At 40.5% G+C, this 26882-nt stretch overlaps 1 protein-coding gene and 1 long non-coding RNA gene across 51 annotated transcripts in view; one reads left to right on the top strand and one right to left on the bottom strand.

Moving 5' to 3' along the window:
• The window catches only part of PARD3 (par-3 family cell polarity regulator), a 614608-nt gene that overhangs the window by 169345 nt on the left and 418381 nt on the right, over positions 1-26882 (top strand). The gene's annotated exons all lie outside the window — the stretch shown is intronic.
• LOC138921408 (uncharacterized) lies at positions 13948-14308 on the bottom strand. Its single transcript, XR_011433968.1, has 2 exons — positions 14193-14308; positions 13948-14072 (listed from the first exon to the last, which is right to left on the bottom strand). It is a non-coding gene; the product is annotated as an uncharacterized lncRNA (long non-coding RNA).

Here is a 26882-nt window from a genome sequence, read left to right on the forward strand (position 1 = left end):
TTCTTGTCCCAGAGGTTTTAAGTTCAAATCCCTTGTTTTCAATTAAAGTTGAAGATTTAAGTTATTTAAAACTAAACAATTATTTAGGGGAAAAAGAATTTGATGGCTATTAAAAGATGTGTGGAAAATTCCCATTTTGGTTTAGTAGCACCGTTAAATAATGCATATCTAATGTGCATAAGTAGTCGTGTGTCTGGAGAAATCAGGTCTGCTATAAATAGACGTTGTCAGACGGTGGTGAAATGCAGTTCCTTCACACGTGGGAACAGCCTTCGGTGGTGTTCCGTGGCTTCTGCTGTACGTGTTAATGACACAGCCGCGTGAAAGTATCAGTTTTCACTTTCAGGCTGTTGAAGCCCGATTTATATTCCCATATGCTTTTGTGTGTCTTTGTAGAGCTTTGTTGGGGTAGATTTTTGCTATTTCATCACTTTTCTTACTCTGCCTTGGGGGGCCAGAAACACTGAGGTTTCACGTGTGATCTGCAGACTCTGAAACCTCTCACGCGTGGCTGCAGGGCCCGAAGAGGGAAGGCGCCGCACTCCCTTTGTCAGGAGAACAGAAATAAGGGGCCAACCTCAGCTCACACTCTTCACCAGTGAGCGTTTCAGGAGGGTTATAAGAAATAATGTGGAATATGCCTTAGGCACTAAAAAGAAAACCAAACCAACCAAAACTACAACCCAGGCGGTACTGTCCTGTCATGCATTTTGTCCTAGCAAACTCATCTTGTCTTCCCAAATCTGTCTTGTTTTTGTAAAAGAAACTAACAACCACCGACAATTTATCCAGTAAATTCATCCAACCATAATTTATTCAGTGTTCTTATGTAGCCTAATGGGGCCTAATGGGGCTTATTGTAATATCTTCTTACAGATACAAACTCATTTTCATCTCTGAAGTGACTTTTTCCCTCCGCTGTATAAGGGGGAAGAAACTTCTTATGACAAATATTCTCTACTTATCCTTTTGTAACCATTGAAATGGCTAGCTTTTTAGGTGAAAGTTGTAATGTAGAATTATTTTCAGAAATTTCAAAAAAGACAATTTCCTTTTAAACATAATTTTCTTATTTTCAAAAAAAAGGAGACAATTTCCTTTTAAACATAATTTTCTTATTTAGTATCCCTTTATATGTTAATTCACAATATCTGGAGGCTTTGGGTTTTAATTTAAAACAGCTTTGGCCTGCAAATCCAAAATTGGTATTTATATAAAATTTGTGCAAAATGTATAAATCAGAAAAAATGAAGTTCTTCAGAATAAACAATGATCTTGGATTTCTCTTCCTGGAATGTTTTCTAGATTAAGTTCTATACATGTGTCTTTCTTATTATGTGTTTTTGGGAGATGTGTAATGTTGCCCTGTTTAGAGGAGTTCTATTCTCTGTTTTTAGCAAGGAACGTGGTCCGAGGTAATATGAGCTTGGTTTGGGTTAAGCAAAATTCTCTAATTGAAAACAAGTATAGGAATGGCCACCTTTAGAAGTATCTGGTTTTTCTGCTAAATTTTAAGAAATGTATGAAAATTCAATAATGATTAAATAAATGATTGAGATTCATGTGTTGATTGAGAGCTCATTCTTCACCTTGCACAGGACGTCATGTAACCTGAGCCCCATGGTTTGGGTGCTTATTGTGTCAACGTGCATTTTTAGTGAAAATATGTTTAGGAACACAATCTTTTTTCAGTTTTGGTAGGATGAAGTAGCCTTAATAAGAGAAAAATCTGACATTAAAACAAATTTAAATGTGTATATAATGTGATGGCATTTACCTGTCACGAAAACTTATAGAGGATGAAAACATTATGCACACCTCTTTAGAAAGTCTAGTATTCAAATCAATAGTTCGTGTAGTGGTTGTGTAAAGAGGTGCGAAGTTGAGGTGCTGTTCATTTCAGGTCCTGGTGGGAATCACGGGTTGGCTTTTGTTTTAGGAGTTTTCAAGGGTGTTCTTGAAATGCTGGGAATGTGCAAATATGTCAAGCTCTAACGTAAAATGTCGGAAGCTCCTAAGTGTGTACTGCCACATGAAGTCTTTCTCTGTGCAAGCTTTGGACTAGAGTGGGCTTCTCCTGCCGGCCCTGTGGACAGGTTCTCTTGCAGGCAGCGTTGCTGGGGGAGGGTGCCCAGACCGTGGCATCCTCGGGTCGACGTGTCCACCGCCTGTACGGGGGAGCACTCACACTCAGGAAGTGCTGGGGGAGTTTAGACGACTCACTTGCGGGATACAAGGGAACACACGTGGCTATGTGGTGATGTGGACTGTTTCTTTTTTCCCATTCTAAGATTTGAGGGCGTCTCATCTCTCGTTTTCATAAGGAATGAGAGCTGGTTCAGTGCATCTGGTTCCTCGAATCAGAAGTTTCCCACTTCTCTTTCAAGCTTTTGAATCAGTTTAATTAAAGAGTGTCCTGAAATTGAAGGTGAGCCTTCCTCTGTTTGGGAGAGTTTTCAGCTGATGATGTGTAAGCAGAATAGAAATGCAGAAACAATTGGATTCCGAGATTGATATAATGCTCAATCCCAATTTCAATTTACTGTTTTATTCACCAAAAAGCCTCATTGTTTTCTTCGATTGTCTTTTAATAAGAAATAATATGTTTCGAATTAAAAGATACATTTATACTGATAATTGGCGTTGGTGTGTTTATGTGTGAGGCTCCATGAGCGACGCTGTTTGCAAAGCACTTCCCCTCCTGGTCCAGGCTGTGCGTGGAAGAAGGATGGAACTTCTCCATCACCAAACTCTCGCTTTCCAGTGACAGTGAATTTGGGAAAGAAGCATGAAAATAGGAGTGGAATCTGGGATCACAAATGGGCCTGAGTTCAGCTGCTTTGGGCTGTTGAGGGAGTAAGAGTCACATGTTGGTTGTTAGGGATGTAGGCTGTGTTTTCTTGAATTCTTCTCTCTTTTTTTGGAATAAATTGGTGGCGTTTAACAGGAGAAGCCAAGATGACCAAAGGAAGGCCAGATCATATCATGTGCCAGTGGTTGATAAACTGGGGATCTATTTTGTGGGTGATTTTCTGCACTGTGTCCACATTTTATACTTTTATTTTGCTGAGGAAGATTAGCCCTGAGCTAGCATCTGTGGTAGTCTCCCTCTGTTTTCTGTGTGGGTTGCCACACCAGCATGGCTGATGAGTGGTGTGTAGGTCCACACCTGGGATCGGAATCCATGAACTTGGGCCGCCAAAGTGGAGCACGCTGAACTTAACCACTATGCCACGGCGCTGGCCCCTTTCTACTTGTTTTTAATTCCATAAGAGTGAGGACCATGGTGGTGGTTGCAGAGGTGGTAGGAGTGGTGGTATGTATGTGTTCATTATATCCCTGGTGCCTGACATAGGCATAGTAGTTCAGAGTAGGTACTTGTCAAGTGTTTGTTGAGTGAATAAATGAATGGATAAACCTAGAAGTTCCTTCTGCTATCAGATAAGGAGAAACAGAGATAAGGTGGTTCTGTAAGTGCCAGGGAGATGGCTGGGATCCTGTGTCAGGAAAGCTTCTAAAGTCAGAGCTCTCAAAGATTGAGGCGAGGGAGGGGAGGGAGGGAGCTCAAAGAGAGGACGAATGGTGGTGTGTTGGAGAGGGCACACAAAGGTTTTTAATGGGTAGTTAAACCAGATGATTCTAAAATGCTATCTATATTCCGAGACTCCATTAAATATTTGAGCATCTGCTGTTTCTATAACAATGTGTGGGGCCCTGGGGAGAGATTCCTCAGTGTGTGAAACGAGATGTCTACTTATGCTTGGGTGTTTCCACTCTCATTGTGGTGGAAAAAGAAAAATTAAAAAAATGAAATTTAGCAGATAACAAATTATAAATATGTACAGTGAAATTCAGAATATTTAAACCATTCATTCATTCAATAAATATTTGAGTGCCAATAAGCATTATAGATGCCAGAGTCATCTTTGTAGCTGGAGAGTCCAGGAGGTGGGGTTGAGCAAGACTGTAAAGCATGTCTGGAGATGGGGACCTTCCAGCGAGGGGGTGCGGGGTGGGGAAGCTGCGTTATAGCACGGGAGACTTGTGCTCGGACAATGAGGAGGCCCTGGGGCAGTGGTAGCAGGTGACACCAGAAAGGAGGCTCGGGTCGTGTGGTGGTTCCCTTCAAATATTGCCCCTGCGTCGAGGCGTGGACCCTGCGACTGAGTGTGGAGGGAGAAGTGGGGATGGCTCAGGCGGGTCAGACAGTGAACGCATCTGCCAGACAGAACTTTGAGAGGTGAAAAATGAAGTGATCTTAGACACGTAGAGTTTAGTATTTTGGAGATCCAATTGGAAATAATCAGGGAGCTATCCTGGCTAAAAAGACATTTAAAGTTTTGAAATGTCATCTATTTTGAAATGACTCACCTATTTGCTAATTTAAACATACATTTAGGGTCTATTTTGGGGGGTCCGGTTTCTTTTTAAATGGATTCTTGGCATTTGCGAGAGTGCTAGTCTTCCTTCTCTGCGATGTCCCTTCGTGGGTTCTGCTCTAATTGCGTCGTCCTTTGTTATGGGCGCGCTCTCACATGCTGGCCTCACTTCTGCAAGATGTCGCCCAGACCTGAGAGCAGCTCTTCCAAGGGGGGAAAGGAATCCCTTTCAGCTTTTGAAGGAGTCAGTGAATTTTCAAACAAAGCCAAGAATTTCTAGAAGCGTGGGCATTTGTGCGTTCTGTAACGGTGCGAGGGGATGGGTTTAATTCTGCGTCCTTGTTTTTAGGTCATTGTTAGTGGAACATCACTGAACACTTAATAAGCAAATATAATTGTGTGTTAAGTTCTGAACATTTTAAAATAAAGATTAGGAAGCTTGAATTTTAGACGAAGTGATAGAGGAGTTGTGCTTATTTTTTTTTTAGCCCCAGGGTTATGGTTTAGAAAGGTCATATAGTTTTCAGGATCCTCTGTTGCAGTAATATCATTTTTGCACAGAGAATGGAATCGAGTACCAATATTTATAGAGAGGCCATGGCTAATACTTTAAAATGTTTTCCTTTTTTTAAAATTTCAAGCTAAATCGTGTTTCTTTTAAATTTTACCTCTCTCAGTTTTACCTAAACTAAGAAGTTAAACAGTTTAAAGATAAAACTTTAGAGACTATACTCCTTTATTCTTGGAGGGTGCCTGTCCCTTTTGTGAGTTTATATTGACAAAACCGTGTGTGTTCTGCTTTCAGTTTGTGAAACAATTAGTTGACTCTGGTTTTGTGGGCCAAATTACTAGGTTATTTATAGACAAACTCAAATATACTTTAAAAAACTTTCTCTTTGAAAATGTCACGTAAAAACATCAACCAGTATTAAACGTGTTTTAAGTATATGTCAGCCATTTAGAATATGAGTTAAAGAAAGAAAAGACCTGGCTACAATTGGATAATTTGTTAAGAACTGCTATCGTTCTTCATTAGTTTTGTTACCCTTGAACAGCCCCCTTTTTTTGGTCTCACCCTGATTTTCTGTTTATAGTTTTTATCCCTTTTTCTCAGTCTCCTGACTACTCGTTGTCAGAGAACTCCTTGGTATTCTCCAATTTGCACTCTCCGGAGCTCAGCTCCTGTTAGCTCTTCTTCAGAGCAGTTCGGAAACAATTTCCCAGAGCTTCCTGCCCCTTCCTCTGAGAGAAGTGGTCCTTCTGTCCCAGGCAGTGGAGACAAGGAGATAAGTCAGAGACTCACATAACTTACGTTGGTTGACTTTAAAACATCACGAGCACTGTTTCCAGGAAGAAACAGTTTTTAAAGGAGGAAAAACATTTTTTCCTTTCTCCAAGTTAGCTACTTGCTTTTGAAAGCTTGAGTCCAGCATGCAGACGTACACGCACGAGTGTATGTGGGCCAGCGTGCCTGTTCTCACTGTTCTGTTTGTAAACTTTTCCTAGAAGGGTGCCTAGCAGTATATTCTTAGAGATTGCTGTAGTTTTAGCAACTTGTATAAATTGGCTCATCAAAGGCTCTGCTGACCAATGGAACTTGACATTATAAATCTGCAGCTTGTGATACAGTGCAATTTTAAAAAGAAAATTTAAAATAAAAATTAACAAAGCTTTTAGTAAAAGATGCAAAATGGTTTTTGCACGTTAACCCAGAATGGTTTCCTCCATAAACTTGGAAACTTGGAAGCTGATCCCCAGAGAATGTTGGACAGAAAACTATTTTTAAACCTTTTTTTATTCTACAGGAAATGAATTTGTTTGCCCTTTTCCTGTGGTGCCATATTGTCTGAATTTTCATTCTGTTCTTGTAATAGGCAGAAAGAATAAGAAGGCCACACGTTTGCTAATCCTCTTGATGCTGTGTGGTGCTATGCTGTGGGGTTGAATAATTATGATTAATTGTAAACTGGACCATGTGTATTTCAGAGTGGATTGTAATTAAATAAAACTTAATGATTTTAACATTGTGCTACCGGTATGTATGTATGATATATAGCTCTATTATTCCTGCAAGATATACTTTGTAATTGCACAGATGTTGTTGAGCTCAAATTTCAAGCCATAAAAATGTTTTGGGACTGCTTTCTGATGAAAATAAGGTTTTAAATATCTTTGTGTTTCACAGCCTAGACCTACGAAAGGTAAAAACTAAGACTTGACTCAGAAGGCATGCAGGTGGCCCACAGCGCATGCGCACACTGTAATCCGGGAGCGTTTTTGCTACCTTGTGTGTTGTTCACTTTACCATGTTTTAACTTTTTTTATAAAAGTCCAAAGATAAATTTATGTTAATGATTTAGCATACTTGATTGAGCAATTGTGGGTTGGTTCTGAGCATACCGTTTAAGAAAAAAAGTGATTTTGTGTTAAACTTGAAGTACACATATTTCTTAATATTTGTACTGTAAGTAGTTTTGTTTGATTGGGTGTCACCTATGTGGATGTAGCTTTTGTATAGATGCTCAGAGAATTATGTGCATTAACTTAAAAGATTAACTGCATGTAATCTTTGTTTGCAGTTAATTAATATTGTTTACTTGATTGACTGGTCTGGTACTTTCATCTCTCCTTCAGCTGTTCTCCAGCCCACAATTGCTGAGTCATTTCACAGGCAAATAACTGAGCATCTCATACTCTTCTTTTTCCCAGAATGAGAACGGTACCCACCTTGCTGCGTTTCTGTGATGGTTAGCAGTAACTTTCCGTTCATTGAGTCGAGTACTAGACAATGGAATTAAGAAGCTTTCTGCTTTCGTTATCTCATTAAACCTTACTACTACCCTTGTGGGTAGGAATTGTTGCCCCAGTTTTCCAGATAAGGAAATTGATCATCCGTTTCCCATGGTTTCCCAAGGTTGCATGCAGCTCCTGGGAAGCTGAGTTAGGACAGTGTGTCTAGAGGCGTACTCCTCTCACACTGCTGTCATTGTATTTCAGAGAAGTACATAAAGAACTGAAAACTACTTTTTTTAACATTACGTTGTCTAAGGCTTTTTTTTTTTTTTTTAAATCATGATTGTCCTCTTCCTAAGGAATAATTTCTCTCTGACTAATAGGGAGAATGTGTATATATTTAAGGATTTGGGTGTATTTCAAAAAGAATTTTATAGGTTAAAATTGTTTTTAATTTTTATATTTTTAATGCATTTTAACCATAGCTTTAGAACACTTGGGTCTATACATACAATTATATACACATATCTCTAGCTTATACCTATGTTTATATATAGCTTACACACTATATTTGAACTACTTTATTCTAAATGTCAGACATTAAATTTATTTTCCAAATTCGTGTACATGGAATAAAATAAATTGATGAGTTTTTAGCTTTTCCCTCCCCATATTTCATTATGCAAAATTGTGTGTGGGACCTCAGGACTGCTGGAATTCTTGCAGTTGGTTCGAGATCTAGATTTTTCTCTGGACCCTCCATAATTTTATTCTGATTTGTCCTATTAGAAGTTCATAAGGAAGGAATTCTGAAAATGGTATTAATCTTGTGCTTTGCCAAGTTAATTTTCCTGGCCTAATTTGAAATTAAATTGGAAAAGGCGTTAGGAAACCTGCAATCACTCCCTTATGTTTCTTTTCCTCGCCTGCCTCAGTCCATGAGTACGCTAGGCTCCTCTGGACGGTGTGCTTTTCAATCTGTTCTGCCTTCCAGTTTTGCTGAGATAATGCTTGATAATGCCTCCATAAGGGTTATGCTTTCTCGTAAAATGTTTTGTATTTTCAGAAAAATTCCGTACTTTGACTAGCTTATTTCCTTTTCCTTTTTAGTTTGAGGACTACAGTTATTTAGCAGTAAACTCACTTAGCTGTTGGGCAAGGTTATGTTTCGAAAATATCTACTATAAGGCACAAAATTGTGATGAAAAGCATTCACGTTAGTATTACCTTGTGCTTTACAAGTAACCGGTAAACACTGAATATCTCTGAAAGAACAATTAATTTTCCCAGCTACCACAGAGTTTTATTGTATGCAAGCCTTGAATGTAAAAATAAACCAGTCCTTATTCTGCCTAATTCTAAATTCATGATTTTCTTCCATTTTCAGGACTGAGTTTGGCCAGTATCATGAAAATAGACCGATTTCAGCTCTTGTTCAGGGAGTAGAGTGTTTCCAGCAACTAGGTCTTTTTAAAAAAGAAAAGTAAACCACCCATTTCTGCCATTGCATGAGTGTATTTCCCTGGGTGCTGCTTACTTCATGAAGAGTTGAAAATTTCCAAGTTTGCTATCAACACACATATAGAACTTACTCAGTTGAATTTGAAAATATAAATAAGCCTTGTATGTTTTCAGTAATCAAAAGCTATGGGTATTTTGTAAGTGTTTTGCTGGGTACCATACTTTATAAAACGTAGAGTTAATCATACACAATGTTCAGCATTTTCGTTTTACTCAGAATCAATAAAGATTACGAACTGAAACAAAAGAAAATGCCACCGCCAACAACATCAAGAAAGACCCAACTCCTAACGTGTTCCTTAGAATTTCCTCATATTCGTTCTTTGTGCAGATGTGCTTTTTTCCTTTGATGATGAACACAAGTCTATATGTGACAACTTTTGGGTTATTTGAGAATACTCCTAGCCGGTCTCTAAGGCTAGATTTCTGTTAATGTGTCTGCACGATGATTTAGTTGTTTAAGAGTGTGCTGTTCCCACAATGCCCCACCAGTTTTTGGTGAGTGCTGCTCTTTTTGTTGCTTTGTGAGCAGTGCCTCAGTCTAGCGTACATAGCGCGTTAGTGGATGGAAGAGTTTGAGTAGCAGCCCGTGAGACAAGTGAGCACCTAGGAACAGCACCAGACTGGTACTCAGGACTGGCCGCATACTTCCTGAGGCACAGGACAAACGAACAAGCGGGCACTTTGTTCAAAAATTGTTGAGAATTTCAAGACATTGACACAGAACTTTAAACAAGTGTGGGCCCCTGTGCTAAAGCACAGGTGGGTTGCACCCGTGAAGCCCGCCCTGCTCCTCCTCTCTGAGTAAACCCCCAAAATGTTTCTCACAAAGCTTTCTTGGATCCTAATGCTCAAGAGCAGGGCAGGGTGGGGCTGACTTAGCTCTGTCCGTTCTGTCTTTAGTTGGCATTTTCCTTGCCGGCTAACCCTGGCCCTCCTGCAGGCTGCAGAATGAGCTCCCAGGGCGCCGAGCGCACAAAGCCAAAGTCCCGTAGGTGCCAAAAGGTGAACTTCCCTTTCCTCTCTTTTCTCAGCACATTTGGACCAGAAAAAGGGTTATAAAAATGGATATCACCTACGGTGAATGCCGTTCTGAATTTGTGTAATTATTAGAATTTGTGTAAAGCACAGAGTGTTTCTTTCTTCTAATCTGCTAATTTTCCATTCATATTCTTTTCCCTCTTAATATCCCAGGGAGTGAGTTAATTATTCAACTGTTCTTCTAGCTGTTACACGTTAAGAATTCCTGTTGTTGGCACGAAACCCATCACTTGAGCCTCGTCTTGGGAACGCGCTCATCTTTATTGTTTCTGATATGACTATGACATGTTGCAGTTTTTAGCCCATTTGTCTGTACCCTGGAGGGTTGTTTGCAAATATGGATTGCATGTGTTGTGAATTTATCTGTAAAATGATGGAATATTTTTATGGTTTTGATGCATCTGGAGTAATTACTTTGTGGGTGGGATGGGGTGAAGCTCTGTCAGTTTTGAAATCTGTAAAATGCAGAATTGCCTTGATACTGCCTTTCGAGGAGCTTAGATTGGCCCCAAAGATTAAGATTTGTGCTGAAGCACATTTCTCAAATTTTCGTTTTACCACAAAAATAACACATCTATCTACAAATCTGGGCAACTCCTTCCATGTCCCAGCTGTGTTAGGATGGTCCTATTGATACTGTTGACTTTTACGGAAATGTAGCTTCTTTACCCCCTAAGACCCCTGAAAAACCAACCCCCCCAAAAGAAATCCTGGGAAATCATGCTCCCCAGCGTGCTCACTTGATGAAGGGAATTGGATCAGGCACGGTTTTTCCACTTGTCGCAGCATCTTTCTTGCTCCTCCTCCTTTCTCTTGGTTACTCTGCTTGTTTCAGGTGCCCGTGCTGCCACATTACCTTCCCTCTCCCACCCCAGCATGTGCCTTTCGACCTACCTGCATATGTGTACATGTATAATTTCTCCTGTGAACACCGGCAAGACGAGCAAGCAATTACTTGCATTTCTTGACTGACTGGCCCCAGTGCCGTAACTGTCTCAGAGGTACATTTCATTTGGGCATTTGTCCTTTGTGTTTGGGGCCCTTTTTGTGAAGTAAGAGACTCAGCCTCTCTGATGAGAAGATTTCAAGGTAGCACTTTTTTTTGAAAACTATATGGTTTTTGCATTTCTTGTTCTTGAGACTGTCTGGGGCTAGAGACGCCTTTAACTGTCGCCACCTCCCCCAGGCTTTGGGTGCACAGGGGCGGTGGCATGCTGGGCGGGTTTCTCTGTGTAACACGCCCTTTGGTTGCTGTCTTTGCTTGAACTCAGAGCAGTGACCTAAACCAGCTTAGCATCTGCCCGCCTTTCTCTTTTCCCCATGACTGCTATGTGCGTATTGTAAGTTTTCTGGTACATTATTCCTATTGTCATTCCTTCCTCTCTTTCTTTCCTCTTCTGCTCCTCTACTCCCGATCTGATATGCTGGGATGGGTACTGTGGCCTCACATACTATTACATGCTTCTAGTCATGAAGTCTTTGGCAAGGAAGTGAATTGTCAGCGTCCGTCCTCTTTGCTAATTGCTTTTGGTAATTGAGGTTCCGTTCTGAGTTTCGATCTCTGATTGACTTGGGAGCCCCTTTCCCCAAACACAGGGTGAAATGCCCCATCCTGAATGAGTGTCTGCTTATCAATGTGTTCCTTCACTGTGCCTTCCTTTTTGCATTATTTTGGAGGGAACTAGGCAGAAGGGACAATCTTTGCAGATTAAAGCCAGGCAAGTTAATATCGTCATTGGACAAAGAGTATCAACCCCCAGGGCTCTTGGAATGTGTCGGGTCTTCTCTGCCAAGGGCCTGATGCCATCAAGGACAAAGATGAACTCTTAAGGGAAACAAGGATGCAACTTTATTAACACCAGAGCTGGAAAGCGCTAGGCAGGTGGTCCTTTCTAATTTAAACTTGCAGCCCACCAGGCGCCATGGCTTCACTCTGGGACACTTTGACAAGCTGCCATCAAAGAGTAATTTTCAAAGCACAGCATTTGTTTTTCTCACGTACTCGCTCAGGTCCTCGGTACTTTGCTTGGTTTCCGTGGCCTGTGGCTGCTCCAGCACTTGACTGTACTTTCTCCTTTCCGTTAATCTCTCTCTACCAAACTATCTGGTACATTAAGAGGTGCAACGTTTTGAACTTTAAAAACCCCAGCACTACTATGTGTTAACTGCTTTTAACCATATCTAACAATTTTTTAAGTACTAATAATCTTGGCTACATATTTTACATTTTTCGAACCCCAGTTTCTCTTTCTGTTAATAGAAAGCATATATGGCCAGTATTTCTGACTTCATTTCCTCATTATTGTGTCTGTGAGATTTGTCCATGTGGTTGGGGGTAGTAGTAGTTCGTTTTGTGTCGTATTCTGTTGTATGATTATGCCTCAGCTTTTTTATCCATTCTCGTGCTGATGCGCGTTTGGCTTGTTTGCAGTCTGGGGCCGCTTCGGATCCGTGGTGCACCTAATGTATTTGACACAGCGTGGATTTTCTTACACCGCACTACCATACCACAAAATTATTTTCATTAATAATTATGACATGAAACACATAGTAACCACAAGAGAAGAAATGCAAAATTTTCCTGTAGTCAATCTCTAATATTTAATCACATCAGTTAAATAAAATTAAGATTACAATACAAAAAAGGAAAAAAGAAACAGATGAATAGTTTTTCGTTAGATTTAGTTTTTTCCCCAAGAATTGAACAGTGTATACCTACGTATGCATTGGTCTGTCACAGTAAGGAATAAGAACATTGCGATGTCTGTTATCACGTACCTTGCCAAAATTTATGTCATATATTCTTTTTTTTGGTGAGGAAGATTGGCTCTGAGCTAACATCTGTTGCCAATCCTCCTCTTTTTGCTTGAGAAAGATTGCCCCTGAGCTAATATCTGTGCCAGTCCTCCTCTATTTTGTATGTGGGATGCTGCCGTAGCATGGCTTGATGAGTGGTATTTGGGTCCATACCTGGGATCCAAACCCACGAACTGTGGGTCACGGATGCGGAGCACATGAACTTAGCCACTATGCCACTGGTCCAGCCCCCTATAGTCATGTTTAATAGACAATATAGCCAAATTTGTCAATCTATTTTTGTGTATAGTGAAGCAGAGAACATCTCTTTTTTTATAATTTTAATTTTGAAAATTTTCTTTCACATAAGGCAACAGCCTCTATATGAGTAAGTAGTTAGGAGAAGTCTTAAACATAAAGATGAGTTTGGTAGAGAGTCATAAAAATCCCATTTCCTCAAAATTCCAAGAATTGCAATGTCTTTATTTCTTTGGGAATCCTTCTAGTGAGTTTCAAATGATGTCCCCACAGTTGAAAAAATTTAAGCGCGAAAGAAAAATCTAGGGCCCACCTAGTATGACAGAACTGAAATAACTCAAGTTGTATTGCTTTCTTATTGCAACCACGCTGCTACCATTATTTCATTCAAATCTACTGTCTAGAATGATTCTGCACTGTTAGGAACTGACTCGAATCGAACCTAAATGGCTGAGTGGATGTGGTGGTGGCCATGCGTGGAGGCGGGGCAGCTCTACCCTGGGGCTCTCTGAGTTAGCCTCTGTGTGAGAAGCAGTGTTTATGAAAGGTTACACAGTAAAAATATGCTAGTTTGAGTTTTAAATTAAGTTCAAATTAAAACTTGACAGCAACCATAGCGATTATTTAGAACTTCGACCAATGAAAGGATTCTTTGCAGAGGAGGCTTTATCATTGACATTGTTTGAAATTGCTGGTACATGGTGATAATAAAAGGAGCCTAACTTTTAGTGGGTTTTTTTTATTCTTGTTTTCACGTTCTCTTTAGTCTACCACTTACTGCCTGTGCCCGGGGCAGACCATACCCGCACCCCACGCTGGCCCCTGGTTCCACTGCTGTTCTCAGCACCCGCTGTGAACATTCTGGTGCATGTCTACTGCTGGATACGTATGTGGCCATTCCTTTCTTCACATCCCCCCAAGACTTCATAACGCTTTTTCCCCATTTTAGCCATTCTGCATGTTTTCTGTAAATAATAACAGTTTTGCTCTACCTTTCCAATCCTTGTGCCTTTTATCTCTTCTTCATGCCTTGTTCCACTGGCTAGGACCTCAGCTCAATGTTGAACACAAGTGATGACGGTGACTTTGTCTTGTTCACGAACCCTGGGGAAGGTGTCCACTTTCTCACCATTAAAAATGGAGGCTTTATTGTAGATACCATTTATCAGATTAAAGAAGTTCCAGGAGCGCCTTTAAAAGAAAATTAATTACACTGTGGTGAAGTTAAACATGGTTTTAATGTGTTTTTGTGAACGTGTTACGGTGGGAAGAGAATGGGCTTTGACGCCTGGTAGACCTCAGCTTGGATGTTGGCCTCACTGTCCGTGATCGTAATTTCTGGTCCTATAAGTTAGAAAAGTAACTGCATAAGGTTATTAAAATTATTGAAGTAAAATTAGATAATCTCTGCAAAGTGCCTGGTATTATGCTTGTTTACAGGTGAGTTCAAAAATATTCTCTCACCTTCAGTTGTTGGCTCTTTGTTTCTCACATGAGTTTGAAGAAGGTCATAACGTTGTTGTCAGAGAGTAATTTTAACTCGACTTGGTTCATACGAACACTTGAGGATGACAGTTAGGATTCCTAGCCTGAGGGCTCTCTTGGGAGTTAGTGGGGGTAGGTTCTTCAGTTTCATGCTGGCAGTTTAGATTTTAGTTATAAATGCCTGTTCTGGCGTAATCTGCCAATGAGTGGGAGTGAACTGTTAACATACGTTTTATTGATTTATATCCATATTTAGGTTAATAAGTAACAGAAACTGAGTGATAAGTGGAATTTTGGATGGTGGAGTGAGCTGTGGACTCAGGTCTGGCTTGGATGAAGGTTAGCCATCATTTGTTTAACTCTCGTGTGTCAGACACTGTACTCCGTGGGCGTATAGTGTGAAACAGACAGTGTTCCAGCATTTAGCAGGGGATTACGTTATAGCGGTGAGAATTGCCAGCCATACATCTGCTGAGAGTTATGATGGAGTCATGCTCAGAATGCAGTGCTGATGACAGTAAAGGCGTATTTACTGCAGTTGCGTGCGGGTTGGTTTTGCTTGGGGGCGTGTGGGAGAGAGCAGTGGCCATGGTGATGGGGAAAGCTTTCCCCTGACCACTGAATGTTGGCTGAGTCAGTTTAGCTGCAGGGAGAGGGGAGGGCCGTTCCTGGCGGAGGGAGGAGTGTCTGCACTGGCCGAGGCTGAGACACGGTTTGGTGTTGGTAGCTCCGAAGTCGATGTGTGGTCCAGACCTTTGAGGGTGAGGTGGGTGGCGGGCCTGACTGCAGCAGCAGCCAGAAGCAGACGCTCCAAAGCTTCCTTCGAAGCTGTGCTGAGGGGCGTGGACTTTCAATCTAGGACCCACTGGGGAATGTCCAGATTTGCAGTATGTTTTAGATCGTCATGGCAGTACCATTGTCCCCTGTGTTAGAAACTGTTCATAACTCTTTCCTCTTGGTGCGCCCAGGGCTTATCGATGGCTTGTGACCTCTGCCTTAGTTTTTCATGGTCTTCAAATGGATTTGGTGCTGGGGTACAACCCACTTTACTCCTGAAGTCCTAGTGTAAACTGAAGCATGCCTGATAATTGTTCAGTTTAATAAAGGTTTTGTAAAAAGAGCCTTATTTATGGACATTCTCTCCTCCCTCACTTAAAAAGCATTTATTTTTCATTCTGTTAGCAAGGAAGTGCTCTGAAAACTTACAATGTTACGTAAATTGAATTTTCAATTTATTTTTACCTTTGAGCTAAAATATGTCATTCCAGGGTGGACAGCTCCTTGTAATGAAGCTGAAAGTTTAATGTCAAACTGACATCTGGTACCAATTTGATGTTCCAGTATTTTATTTATATTTAAAATTCCAATTGCTGCACATTTGTACCTTCTGTTTTCCGTACTTGTATCTTTGTGTTCTCCTTTCACTAGGTGTTAGTGATGAAGCTTTTCCTTCCTTCTGCAGGAGCTTCAGAGGTTCCTTCTCACTCTTCAGAGCATATTAGAATTTCTCCCCTTTTTCAGTGCCATAAGTAGATGATATGAATATGTGTATAATTAGAATACATTCTGTAGTTCTTAGCTAAGGATTCTTTTTGACTCTTGTAGACAGACAGTTATGGGTAATAGTTGTTACTTTAAGTTCATTTTTTTCTTTCTTTGTTTTGCTGAGGAAGATTAGCCCTGAGTGAACATCCGTGCCCATCTTCCTCTCTTTTTTATGTGGGACGCCTGCCACAGCATAGCTTGACGAGTGGTGCTAGGTCCGCACCCACGATCCGAGCCAGTGAACCCTGGGTCACAGAAGTGGAGCATTCGAACTTAACTGCTGTGCCACAGGGCCAGCCCCTTAAGTTCATTTTTAACGTAGATAACTGCCTTTGAAGTTTCAAAAAAAAAATGATTTCAGAGTTCATGGGGTCATGGTGATAGCTTCTTATAGAGACGGGTGCAAGGTCTGCCAGAAAGTCACTTCTTTGGAATCATAACCAAACAAATAGTAGGTGACACCTCAAGGCAAAAACTGGAGTCGTATTTTCTTTGAAGAGCAAGTATCTGAGCCCACTTGCTTACTGAAGGTGCCATCAGCCTTCCTGCTCATGGAGGCGGTGAGACCCCAGCCGGGCTCACCACGAGCCTCAAGGGAGACAGGGTGCTGGGGAGACGGGCTCTTCCTGGTCCCCACGCCAAGAGACTTCGTTCTCTCCTCTTCTGCTCTCCATGTGTTAACCCCACTTCACCTCACTTTATCTTCCCCACACGTAGAAAATTAGATTCTTTCTTTGATCTATTTTCCCTCAGAAGCAATGTTTAAAATCATGGTAAAGTGAAAGTTGTTTTTCTAAACAGGTGTCTGTCCCAGTAAAACTTGGGGATAATTGTAAGCAAAAAATATAACATATAAATATATAACTTATGTTAACATTATATAATATAGAACAATATTATGTTATGTATTGTATAAATATAAGCAAAACCAAAAGATTATTAACACATGGAAACGTAGTGGAGGAGGTCCACCTTGCCTCTGAGCAGCCTGTGCGGCCCCGTTCTGCGCTCCCCGCAAATCTCGAGGTGCTGAGAACACCAAATGCTTCCCAGCTGCTCTTACTCTGGTATAATCTTGAGTGCCTATCAGCTACTAACCTAGTCCTTGCTCCAGCTTAACACCTGGGAGGGTTTCCTTGACCATTCTGTTAGGAACCTAGAGACTTTTGGGGTTTTCAGTGTTTCTTTGAAAACGCAGATCCTTGGAATTTCTTTGGCTCTAGGGGTGTAAAATTTCCCCTCTCTATATTTAAACTCTACAGCTGGGAGTGGTGTCTTATTTGTGTGCGTAAAGCTAGTTAAATCCCTTTACTAGTTAAACCCCCTCTCTTTGGCAATCTCTCTCTAGATTTATTTAAGATTGAGATAATATAGTAAAAATCGCCAGTGCAAGCCTCTGCTGCTGTTTGAGATGGCTGCTTTAAGGAATACTCCTGCCCTTAGGCCCCGCTTCCCTTTGTCATCTTCCCAACTCTAGGATGGGGTTAGGCGCCTGTGGCTTGTGTGCACTTGTTCTGCAGGGCTTTGGAAGAAGGATTTGTGCAGATATCATAGAAGGCCAGCCCTGGGGGTCTAATGGTTAAGGTTTGGCGCTCTCACCACCACGGCCCGGGTTCATTTCCCCGGTCAGGAAACCACACCACCTGTCTGTCATTTGTGGTTGTCATACTGTGGTGGCTGCGTGTTGCTGGGATACTGAAAGCTCTGCTGCTGGGATTTCCAATACCAGCAGGGTCACCCATGGTGGACACGTTTCAGCAAAGCTTCCAGACTAGACAGACTAGGAAGAAGGGCCTGGCCACCGACTTCCAAAAGCATTGGCCATGAAAACCCTGTGAATAGCCAGCAGAACGTTGTCCGATACAGCGACAGAAGGTGAGAGGATGGCGCAGAAAGATGGGGCAGAGTTCCACTCTGCTGTCCACAGGGCGCTAGGATTCAGAATTGAGGGCACTAACAGCAAAATAGAACAAAAGCCCATGTACAGTTATGTTCAACTAAGTAAGCACATTTTCCAAAAAAGAGGCAAAATGGGTTGGATGAATATCACTTGCAAGCCTGAATGCTCCCAAGGTTATCTGCGCTGACATGCCAGATCTCGCCTGATCCATAGTGACTGTCGTGTTTAACTTGCATTAGAGCTCAGGAACAAAAGCAATAATTGGAACTAATTGGAACAAAATTTTGTTCTTAAAGGTTAACGTGGCATCTACTGCCACTTATAAATTGTTTTTCATAGAAAGAATTGGTGTGCACCGTAAGGGTAAAATAAAGTTGTTATCGTCATCATTTATTGGATATTTGAGCAAGAATAGGACAGAGAAAACCAAGATAATTCTAATGCATGAACTGAAACAGAATATTTTTTAATCGAAATAATGAGCTGTTTCTATTTGAAATAACAGTGGAAAGTAAAATTTTTCTTTGTGTCTGTTTCAATGGAAAACTTATTACACTCCAGCATACACAAACTTTATTTTTTGTCCTAAAAGGTGACCTAGTTATGGTCTGAACACCCTTCTTCCTTGAAACACTTTAGAAGGGGTGAGACTAAAAAGCATTGCCGTAATTGGCATTTGGAATGCCATTCCATACACATGAGGATACATAAGAAAATATAGTGAAATCAACTTGAAATTTAACCAAATTAGAGACATCGTGTCTTGAAGAGTGCCTTATGGAGTGCGATCATATTCTGTAGTACTTTGTAGTAGATTTTAAAAGTTCTAGTTGCAGACAAAAAATCTTTTGTTTTCACATTTCTGAAGGATTCCTTTAAAATGCTGAGTGAACACTCAGTAAACACTTATGCCAGTATTTTGCAAAAGAAATTTCTATTGTAGTATACTATTTAGTATTTTCCATTTATTAATCTTTGCCATGCTGAGAGAGAAGTAAATCTCTTACCTTTTCCCCCATCCCACAAGGATGACTGTTTAAAATTTAATCAGAGGCTGATTTGACTTCTTTAAAGCTAAAATAGAGGAATGAAGACAGAATTTCACAAACTGTAGTCTGACATCCCGAAATTCTTAGGGAATATTCTGATTTTTATGCCTTAAGAAGTTCTCATTTATTTCTAAACTGCAGAACTCCAACCTCAAGTTCAGTGTTTTTGATAAGCAAATTTATGATAATAATAATGATGATAGTAGTCCTTTACTATGTGTCTGCTGTTTGCTTGGCTCTGTCCTCGGTGTTTGCAAGATTGCTGTCTTATTTAAGAGTTAGACGACCCCATGGTGCTATGGTGAAGAATCCAGAGCTCAGAGAGTACTTTGCCAAGATGCCTCACATCTGAAGCACCAATATTGGGATAAAAGCTTAAATCTGATTTGTTTTAAAGCCCATTGTCCTTCCACTGTCCTCAAGTGCTGTCCAAGGGACTTCATGGACAAGATAATCCTATCTTTATGACTCCTGGGATTACTTACTCCCCATTCTTGAGTTTTTCTGGTCTCTGACAAAGACATATGAGGAGAATTCAAGAGCTTTTTAATCCAGGCAACATTGATATGTATATTTGTGTAAATGGGTCACAGAGTTAAGAAAAAATCTTAGAGAAGCCCATCTAAACTCACTTTTTTGTAACAGAAATGACTGTATGCAATTTTATTAAGGCTTTCTGGTAGTTGGAGATAGGAGTTTAATTGTAATAGTCATTAAATTAACTGTAAATTGTGGGTCATTTCAGACACAGTTTTCCAAATTGATTGCACACATACTAGGTCCTTCAAATAGCACTCTCTGAACAGGTCTCTACTAACAGAAGGTGTTCCCTGTGCTCTGTATTGTCCTTAGGGCATACGATTGACAAAGTAATAAACCTTGTCTTTGCTCTCTTTGAGGGGGAAGAGGAAGCTATAGTCTGAGTGCTTGGGAAGAGGCGTAAGTAATAATTGTAGGCCGTAATAAATGTAAATCCGTGAAAAATGGGTTAGCTTCAAACAGCTGAGTAGCAGAAGCTTGTAAAACCATGCCCCAATATTTGTTTCTGGAACCCAGATCATATAAGACTTGTCTATCCTTTTTAGCCGTGAGCTTTCTAAGACTGCTCAAAATCTCCAGTCTCTTCGCTTCTAGCAAGAAAACAGTATCGAGTCTTAAATGACAGAAATGAATTCCTAAATAAGTTAAATTTTTCCAAGTTTTTTACTAAATTTAAATAATAATGCTCATGCCAATGACGGCTCAGGTCTTCACTTCCTCATGGTACTGAACTAACATTCTAAATTCGAAATGGCAGGCTCTCTGTTCCCCTGTCTGGGTAATCGCTGATAAAACATTAATCATCTCAAGGTCCTATTCAAGTCCATTGATGGAAATTGTGAAATGTAATTTAGCTTGAGAAATTGAATTAATGTTTTCTAATAGCTCTGAGGTAGTCAGTGATTTATAGGTTCCAGTGCTGGAAGGTGTGTGTGTGTCCGCGCACACTAGTTAGTCTAAGTAAGTGTTACAAATGCTACACATTCTATGTCATAAAAATGTGTATTAACTCTATGGTGACTATTAGTATGCTTTATTTATTTTATATTCTCGGTACAAAGTAGTGCTCAATTGAGAACTATTTTTTGGATTTAAAAAAACTTTAAGTGTACATGCATGTATATATGTAGACATTACATACATATATGTATATGTAATGTTTTATTTTCAAGCAAGTTCAGAATTTATTCTAATTTGATTGCCCATACTGTGAACTACTATTATGTAGACATTAGTTTTCCCATCCATTGTTTCCCTCCTTTACAGCTCTTTTTTTTTATCTCTCAACCCCTACTTTCTACCACATAGCATTTTTGCCTCAAACCCACATTAATAATGTACTTGTGTCTTTCTCACTGCCTATTTCTTTTAAAAAGTTACAATAGGATGCAGCTTCTCTTTGCCTTTCATTTTATTCTCTTTTGCATCTATAGGATCTGAGCAGTGTCTGGCTCAGGGTAGGTATTCAGTAACCATTTATTGAGTGAGTGTGGAATGGGAAGCAGCGAGAAGCAGAATCCCAAGATCCTAGGCCGGTCTGATTTTGTTGACTGCCTCTTTTGTGTCTCTTTGGACTCGTTGTTTCCTCTCTTTAGTTCTTTATTTGCAAAATATGTCTTATTATACCTATGTTATTGAATGGAGAGAGTTAAAGGAAATTATGTGAGTGAAATTGCTTATGTGTTTCCCAGAACATAGTAGCTTTCATAGCAGCCTCTACTTGAAGGTTCTCTACTGGTTGCTTTAGGGATCATGCTGATAGAAGGCTAGTGGCATAGAAGGCATCCTAATATTATATTGTATATGTCAGTTACTCAATCTGTGTTCTAACTTGTATCCTTGTGTTAATTGTGACCCAGAGAGAGAAAATTAGTGTCCCAGGTGATTCAAAGTAAGGAGGTTTTACCTCCTGTTGTCGTGACGTTTGTTGTGTCCACTCTATTACAGGCAGGTGATAGAATACAGGCAAATTGTTAGTATTGTGAACAGATAGCATGTAATGCTTCAGTGGGAGCAGTGCATTATGAATCAAGAAAAATAAATTGGGCCTGTATTGTGGAGAGCCTTGAATTAAGGATAAGCAGTTTGCTCCTAACTTGTCGGGTACTTTGGAGTTCTTAAAGGTTGGGTCTGAGGTAGGACTAAAGGTTAGGGAGAGAACATTTGGAATCTGGGAGTGAAGAACCGTAGAATGATGTCGCTTACTGGAGTATGTTGTAAATCTTGTCCGTACATGTCCCGAATCATCGCTAGTCTTTCCCTTGGCGCAGTGACCCTATGGCTTCTCTGGGGGCTGATACCATCCACTGCATCTTACTTAGGCCCGCTGTAGTGTAGGGTACAATTTCCTGTAATCCTGACTGTATTGTGATTATATCGTCTTGTCTCTGAAGCAGGCATGTTCAGGTTTTAAGCTTGGTAACAGAGTTCAGAGACTCCTTAGCCTGGCCTAAACTCCCTCAGCTTAGCTTGCACCAGCAGTCAGTACCTTACCCACCTACACTTTAGCCACACGGGATTTCGGTTTGCTCCTGGAGCCTACCATGTCTGTTTCTAGATTAGGGCCCTGCATTTGTTTGTCTTCCTGCTGGGAATTCTATTCCCCCAATTTTAGAACAATGGGCTCCTCCTGGTCTTGGGGCTTGTCTTCAGTCTTGACACTCAGAGACCTCTTTCCTGATCAACAAGTCATTCTCCATCACATCCTCCTATTTTAATTCTTACTTTGCTATCTGATACCACCTTATTAGTGTTGCATGAGCTCGTGAGAGTAGCATCTTTGGCTGTATCCCCTTTGCGTAGAATGGTGTTTGACGTATGGTGGGCACTCAAATGTTGGTTGGGTGAGAGAATGAATGAATGAGTAAAGACATTTATGCCACTTTTTCTGTGTCTCCTTCTCCTATGCCTCCCATTTATATTTAATAAAAAGCCAGAAAAAACACATTTATTAATTACAGACACTTTCTGAATGCTAGGTAGTAGAGAACCATTGGGCACACATAGAGAATAAAGTAAGATTGATTTATTCTTTGGAAAAAGGTTTAGGCTCAAAAGTAGGTGTCCCATTACTGGAGGTGGTGAAAGTATAGAGTGTGGTAGGGAGCCTGGGGACAAGCTTGTCCTCACGACTGGGGCTGGGGCGCCTCTGGGTTAGGACAGAGTGGTGTGTGGGGCTTATTTTCTCCTGATCCTTCCTGTCTCTGTTTTGCAGCTGTCCTGTCAGTGCAGACCAATCTCTGGGCCAGAAGCAGTAGTTTCAGGTGTCAATTAGGGCTACAGCAGCAGACGGAGGAAGGGTGGGAGATTTAATAAATGACCACAGTAATGACAGAGATTTTTCAGGCATCTGGACACTTTGCCTGAACCATCTTCTCGCAACCCAGCTACTCCTAGACACAGGGTTTATAAGGAGAGTCAGGATTTCCATAGCAGAAGCCCTTAGGGGCACATCTGGTCTCTGTGGATATTCCTGTCTACAGTTTCTGCTTTTAGGAACCATTTTAGCAATGATTCTGTTTGCAAACCAGCACTGGTGTTCGATCTTGGTCCTTGCTGGACAGGGGTCCTTAGCGATGCCATTGATGGTGACCTCTCCTTTGGCTACCAGAAAAATCAAAGCTGGTGTTTCCTTGCTCTTCTTCATCTGGATTTCCAACTACCACAGCCCCACCCCCCAATTTTAGAATTATAAGTAGCAGTATTGTACTATGAATAAGTGAAAATGTCAACTATGGGTTATTTAGTATCTCAATTTTCAAATAAATGTTTGTGTTTTTTCTTTCTTTTTCCCCCCCAAGGGGAAAATTGGAAACCAAGGCATGACAAAGAGAGAAGTCACCCAGGTGACACCTGGTGTGTTCTGAAAAGAAGATAGATGCAAAGTCACATTTGATTTGTCACAACTTCCAAGGCTCTTTGAGTGGACATTCTGAGCTTTGTTTCTCCTTTAGCACTAATTTTGAATTAGGTCTGAAGAGTGGTTGATGGATAGCCCCAATTGCCATGAGCTATGAAGCCCTCTGGCTCATGTTACCCACTGCCCATCTGAGTGAATGAGACTGACGGAGACTTGAGAAGGAACTTCTGCTGAGGTCATTTTTCATATAAGGTATAATTACATCCATGTTAGTAAAGCCCGAAGTGAGAATGGCCATTGGCTTTTCATGGAAAAGTAAGTGTATGAAATTTCATAAGTATAGTCATACATTTTGTAAGTGTATGAAATGAGTCTGCTTCGGTGCTGTTCACAATCTTTCTATAAGCAGCAGGAATAGAGGTCAGTACTGGGCCATTGTAAGATGACTGCCACGTCATTCTCCTAATTCCTTGCTCTTGCAAATTCTAGTGTGTTTAGCCAAAGGAATTATGAAAATATACTATATATTACTGATATGTATTACTCCTGTACATGGAATCATTTGGGTATTCTGGCAGGCCAGTTGGAGAATTTTTAAAAAGCAACACTTGATACTATTTCCCTCTTAATGGAATTGTGAAGTGAAGGTTGACAAGAAACAGTCAGTTCATGGATGTTGTCAGACAGAGGAAGAAGCTGTATTTTGATATGCTTTGGTTCTTTCTGAAATGTAGTTGTATTAGTTTGCTAAGGTGACCACAACAAAGTATCATAGACTGGTTGACCTCATAGTAGAACAGAAATTTGTCGGCTTGCAGTTCTGGAGGCTAGAAGCCTGAGATCTAGGTGTTGGCAGGGCTGGTTCCTTCTGAGGCCTCTCTCCTTGCCTTGCAGATGGCCGTAGTCTCCCTGTGTCTTCGCATGGCCTTCCCTCTGTGTCTGTGTCCTAATCGCCTCTTCTTATAAGGACAGTAGTCATATTGGACTAAGGTCCCCCTAATCACCTATGTTAACTGAATTACCCCCGTAAGACCCTTTCTCTAAGTAGAGCCGCATCTGAAGGACTGGAACTTAGGGCTTCAACATGTGGACTGTGGGGGCGGGCACAGCCTTTAACGGTACTACATTGTTTCTTAAGTGATTTGAAACCCTTGTTAAATGAATTTAAGGGAAAGATAGACCAGCTCTGTGTAGCCAAACTTTCTATACTGGTTTCTCTAAAACAAAATACTTCATCAGTTACTGTCTAACCTCAGAGGTTGCTTAATTTTTGAACCATTTGTCATGTATCCTGCACAGCGTGGTAGTTTTGAAGGTGCTTTGTATTTTAATGTGGAATTATTTCCAGTGGAGCAGCACTTCTCAGACTTTCACACGCATATTAATGTTGTGGGGATCTTGTTAAGACGCAGATTTCAGTTCAGGTCTTACATGGAGCCTGAGGTGCTGCGTCTGACGTGTTCTCCAGGTGACGCTGACGCTGCTGGTTCTCAGACCACACCTGGAGGGGCAGGGCCAGGACTGGTCTCACAGTTTGCAAGTCCCAGTGCAGCATGAAAATGTGAGTCACTTGTTCAAAGGTGGTTAAGAATTTTGAGACTACAACAGCAGAGCATTAAACCGAGTACATGGAGTCCTGTTGGAAGGTACCAGTGGCGCACCCACAGAGCCGATGTGAGAGTGCCGATGGAAATAATCTCAGGGCGCTGATTCACACTGATTTGTAAAATGATTACTTTTATTGGTCAGTGATAAAATCCTTATACTTCTAACTAATCATGGTTTTACATAGCATTTGCATAAAACTCCTCTCAGAACATAGGGAAGTATTAGCATACAGGAGGTATAAATAAAACGATTTGTTCCTGCCACTCTAAATATCTTTATGTATGGAACAGAACATTACCACCAACACTACAGTGATTATTATATATAACCTGTCTTTCCTTTGGCAAGTTTCAAAGGAATCTAGGCCATGACACATGAATTCCTCTGCCAAAACGACGATTATTCTCCTTTGTCCTTGAGATAACACTTGCCTGCTTTTTAATGGTAGTATTTCACTCTGGGAGCAAAATTCATTCCATTTTTCCAAGGTGAAGATCATTATAATAATAATACAAAAATTCATTTTAAAATGCCTGGGTTACACTTACACATGGATTTGTCAATTTTTCTGTACAGAAAACACAGATGCCCATGTACTGAGTCATACGTCTTCAGAGTTGTCTCCTCATTTCCCTGCTTCCTTCCCCCCTCCCTCCCTTACATTAAGGGGTCTGTGCAGCTATGTAATTCTGGAAGCCAAGGAAGTGGTTTTCGTTTAGGATCAGCCCAAGGAGAGACCCGAGGTCTGACGGACACGGGGTGATGTCCACTCCTGCTCCTCAAGCTAAATTGCATCTTGGTGCTTTTCCAAGTCCTTGATGCTGACTTCCTTTAATCAAGTAATTACTGCAAAGTAAAGGATCAGGTTTCCATAGGGGTTACTTCTTGTATTCTCAGTTCTTTCTATCTTATTTTCCATATCTTTATTTCCAGATGTCCTATTTCTATATCTTTCAGTTGGGGCTGAAAACTAATCTGCATTAAAGTGGTAATTATTACTTGATGTTACTAATCTATTTTCTTCTCATGGATATTTGAATATCATAGGATTTTAGGGAAGATAGTTTCTTAAAAAAATTCAGATAAACATCTTGTCAAGGATTCTGATTCTCTAAGACTGGAATGAAAACTTGCATGTTGTGAATAAGAGATGTATTCACATGGCTCAAAATTCGAGAGGTGTAAGTAACACCACAGTCTCTGAGCCGTTCAGTTCCTTCCTTGGAGGCACTCGATATTTTGTATGTGTCTGTGTGTGTGTGTTTCTGTCTGTCTGTCTGTCCTAGAGTTAGTTTAGGCTTAAGTGAGCAAATACAAGCACCCCTCTCTCATTTTATGCAAACAACAAACTATTTCGCACCTCTTAAAAAATTACGTAAACTGTGATGTTATGGGATTTCACAAAAGGCAAAAAAACCTTCAGGACTGTGAGCAGTGAAGGCAGAGCAGTTTGAACGAGAGGAAGTCTGTGGCTCACTAACCTGAAATCGCACCCACGGGCCATGACCGTCTTCTCTCACTTCCCCTAGAGTCGGTGCTGTCTACAGGCTTTGAGAGTTTTGCCAAAAAAAAGATACTAGAGAAAGTGGTGGGCCTTAGCACTAGAAATAATAAAGAATTAGCAGGGGAAATTTAATAGGTTGTTTTTAAAAGAAAAATTAGCATCCAGTTAGTTTAATGTCAATTCCTAATAGACTGATGAAATAACATTAACAAGAATGTGTAAACATCTATGAGATAATAGGACCAAAGACTTTAAAGTAGTAATCATCATACAAAAACCTGATTGTTTTCCTTGATAGCTTTATAGAATTACTTGATTAAAAAAAGGCTATAGATGTTAAATATCACGATTTTGAGAAAGCAGTGCTTTTGAAATCTTGCATACCAAATTAACTGAATTGGATAAAGAAACGGTAAGTGTGTAATAAGCTATCCAAGGAGATAATGATTATTGAAAACATATCAAATTGAAGAGAACCACAGGATTATGTGTATACATATTTTTTAATGATCTGAAAGAATTAGCTAACCAGTATATTAATGAAATCTACAGATAATAGTGAGTGGGGTACCTTTTGGTTTTTATGAGTGTTAGAACGAAGCAACAGGGTCAAACAGGCAAGTTTAGCATAACAGCAAAAGGTGAAATAGATTTCGCAAAAAGC

This window comes from Equus caballus, chromosome 29, assembly GCF_041296265.1.
Source record: "Equus caballus isolate H_3958 breed thoroughbred chromosome 29, TB-T2T, whole genome shotgun sequence".
NCBI lineage: Eukaryota > Metazoa > Chordata > Mammalia > Perissodactyla > Equidae > Equus > Equus caballus.